The following is a 4,181-nucleotide window of genomic DNA, read 5'->3' as shown; positions in this document are numbered from 1 at the left end:
CAGCAAGAAAGATTTGTTTCCCCTCACTCTCTGTTATAGAACTTTATTTCTAACAAAAGAGTATTAGAAAGAGGTATGTTTTATCTGGCTATATCATTCCWGAAAAGGTCTTAAAACAGTATGAAATGAAAGAAAGAAAAAGCACATCCCAATACATGCCAACATAAAAGATGTGCAATGTGTTTTCTGTACTCATTGCCCAATGAATAAGTTTCAAAAAAATCCAATATATACAACAGCACACAGTTCAAAAAGCTCAGTAGGCACTCCTGCATTAACAAATACACAATGTTTTGACCTTGCAAAATTGTTAGCTACATTAGMTCACTTCTCTTGGTAAGTAAAAGATATTTCTACTTGCACATATTATCTTCACATACAAAAGTAAATGGAGCTTTTTAGTGTAAGTACAGTACATTATCAGTGGCTATAATTACAACCTTTTTTCTAGTTTATCCTGCTGGATTTTTTTTTAAATCTCACAACACAAATTTTAAAATATGCAAACCACACCATTTTTGAACGTGAAACACTCAATTTCTTAATTTCAAAATCACAATAGACTCTGACATAAGTTCTATACATATAGAATATTTGCATTTCTGAAAGGTTAGAACAAATCCCTAATACACTGTACTGGTTTTAACTGGGATAGAGCTAATTTTCTTAATAGCAGCTAGTACAGGCTATGYTTTGAATTTGTGCTGGAAACAGTGTTGAAAACTGTATTTCATTACTGCTGATCAGCGCTTGCACAGTCAAGGTCTTTTCTGCTTCTCACCCCACCTACCAACCAAGAGGCTGGGGATGCACAGGAGGYTGGGAGGGGACACAGCTGAGACAGCTGACCCCAAATGACCAAAGGGATATCCAGTACCATGGGGTGTCATGCTCAGCACAGAAAGCTGGGGAAAGTAGAAGGAAGAAGGAACCTCTGGAGTGACAGTGTTTGTGTTCCCAAGTCACAGTCACATGCAATGGAGCTCTGTTTTCCTGACTATAGCTGAACACCTGCCAGCCAGATAAAAGTGATGAACGAATTCCTTGTTTTGCTTCATTCGTGTGAATGGCTTTTGTTTTACTTGTCAAACTATATCTCAAGCCATGAGTTTTTTCACTTTTACTCTTCTTATCTCCCCTTTCCTACCCAGGGTGAGTGGGTGAGTAGCTGGGGGGGCTGAGTTGTTGGCTGGGGTAAAACCATGACATACAAACAGTTCGAGAAGCCATTCAATAAACCCAGAGATTAGTTGCATGACAGAAAATGAGTATGAGCTTTAACAAAGCTTGTTTATATCTGGAGTTTGAAGATCTATAGCTGTCCTTGGATGGCAGTCAGGTCTGCACATTATTGAAGTCAAATAATCAAAGCTTTCATTGCTCTAAATAATCTGCGCAGTCAGTGTTTACTGTTTCAAAGTTATCCTTTGGGACTTGTAAACCAGCAAGAGCATAGTTATCCAAATCAAATCAAACTATTACTGGTTTTCTACTGCTACTGAAAACTTCCAGTAAAAAATGGACCATCACTTTGCCACTGTTTTTTTAAGCATAAAAGAAAGGTCGTCTTTAGCATATGCTCAGGAAAAATGTGGGGTGCAGCAATGAGAGGTTCTGGGAAGAAAAAAAGGATGGCTATATATCAGATAAAGTGGCAGAGATTCACAAAGCTTTGAAGGAGGGGTTCTGGCTTAAGAATGATTATTGAAAGGAAAATAGGGAGAGTGATGATTTGGAGACAGATAAAACTATTGAGAATAGAAGGAAAGGCTACATGCACAGATTATTCCCTCTTCCATGTTTGTTCTGAAGCCAGAACACTGTATCATAGCTWTTATATCCATAAATAAAGTACCAGTGAGAAGACACAGGATATAATGGAGGAAAAAACTATGGAAGCTACAGGAAAGAGAAGAATATCAGAAGGAATGCTAGAAAAAAAGTACATCTTGACCTTATACAGAAAAAATTAGCAATCACAAGGCCAAGGAGTAAAAACAAATATAATGCAAGACATTAAAAAAAAAAAAAACAAAACCAGTTATATTACCAAGTCATCTTTACATCCCTTGTTCCACCCAAATTTAAACTGAACATAATTACTTCATTTTCTTACTCTGCAAAAAGACTTGGAGGAAATTCTGGGATATGGGTTTCCTTTTGTTGCTTTCTGAAATCTTAGTGTGTAGATTCAGTCAAATCAGCAAAATTCCTCTAACATAATAGAACAATGCCAGACCAAGAAACTTTAAGATTTTTCCTTCTGATTAAATTAATTCTTTTTCTGTTTATTCTCTAACATTAGTATAATTTTAGCCCAGTAAATACGTACTTTAATGGCACATGATCAAATGCTTCAGATTTACTTTTTACACTCTTAAACTTTCTGATTTTCTTATTATCAAACAAATTTTCTTAGTGCCAGTATAACTTCTTCCACATGGTAAAGAGAAAGTGAACACTAAAGTTATATATTCCAYAAAAAAAGACAAGGAAATCACCCTTAGAATACTTTTTCTTTGATGGAGAGAAGCAAAGAAGGAAAAAAGGAAAAAAAAGGAGAAAGGAAAAGATAACAAGAGAAAGAAAACAGTAAAGAAAAAATTGCTGACCCTGTGAGGAAATAGAACAAATATCAAGGTTCGATCTCCAGATTGTACACATRCCAATTCATTTATTATTAAAGCATGACATTTCTGAATCCCTTACAACACACTCTGCTAATGAAATTATTCAGATACATACAAGAAATATTAGAAATCAGAATTACTGCAAATATTTTTCCCATAAGATTACTGAGCATAATGAAAACATCATACAACAATTCTTTCAATTTTCTCAGAACTCAAGGAGAACCACAGAAGCTATTGAATTTACTTGTTTACATCTACAGTATGAGACAAGTCATTCYAAGTCTTTTTATTCACATATGAGGTGAAATACTGTCTCTGTTGAAATCAATGAARGTTTTGCTATTGATTTCAATGAAACCACAATTCAGATTAGTGTTTGTACTCTCGCTCATGACTTACAGAAATTCTTAACAAAAAAATCACGTAAAGTACACCGCAGGGATCCAATTCATTACAGTCATTTTTCATATGGCAGAGGGAAGAAATAGYTTGATTCAATGGGAATGTGATGTTTAGAGCAAAAATTTGCATTGAGTCARTCTGCAGTGTTCACACACAAAGAAGGGTTCACACACATTTACAGACTTCTGATATTACAGTAGACAATGAGAATATATTTCTTTCATTGATTTGGTTATTAATCTCATTATGGCACCTATTCATAGCTCATTTTCACAGTTTAGGAAAAAAGAATAAAGCACACATGAAATGTTAGTGTAGGAAAGCTCAGTGAAACAATTTTTACATTATTGCAATTATACGTGACTACAAAACGACTGCATAGAAGGATTATTTATTGAACTTCTATCCATGTATGTTTTCCTGATTTATTCCCATATAGCTGACAAGGTAAAAGGACGGGAAATTACCCAAGCACGGGGATATTTTCAACGCATCTGTATTGAACTGTATTGAATAACCTACTCTATTGCGAAATACCGCCCTTAGGGTGCAAAGGTGCCATAAACATTGCACAGATTAAAATCCCAGGCTTCATCCGACTATTACTCGCCCAGGCAGGGGCAACGAAGGAGGTGAAGAGTCTGGAGCACGTTCCATGAGGAGCAGCTGAGGGAATTGGGATTGTTTAGTCTGGAGAAGGCTCAGGCTTTAAGAAGGTTCTAGCCAGGTGGGTGGTGAGCCTCTTCTGCCAGGCTACCAGCAACAGGATAAGGGAACAGTCTTAAGATGCACGAGAGGACATCAGGTTGGATATTAGCGGGAATTCCTTCACAGAAAGGGTGACYGGGCATTGGAATGGGCTGCCCAGGGAAGTGGTGGAGCCACCATCCCTGAAGTTGTTTTAGGAAAGACTGGAAGTGGCACTCAGTGCCACGGTATAGTTGACAGGGTCGTGTTCGTCCATAGCTCGGAGTCGTAAAAAAAAAACCAACAAAAAAAAACAGAAAACAAACAACCGAACAACAAATGCAACTAGAAAGCCCAGCGGAGACCCCGGGCCTTTCAGCAGCTCCGCAGGTCCCTCGCTCCYAGAGGAAAAGGCAGGGACGCAGGAATACTCTCCCCCAGGATAACGGGGCCCGGCCG

The sequence above is a fragment of the Malurus melanocephalus genome, unplaced genomic scaffold, assembly GCF_030028575.1.
Source record: "Malurus melanocephalus ecotype Western Australia unplaced genomic scaffold, MMel_1.1 scaffold_35, whole genome shotgun sequence".
Taxonomy (NCBI): domain Eukaryota; kingdom Metazoa; phylum Chordata; class Aves; order Passeriformes; family Maluridae; genus Malurus; species Malurus melanocephalus.
Note: the sequence above shows the minus strand (reverse complement) of the source record.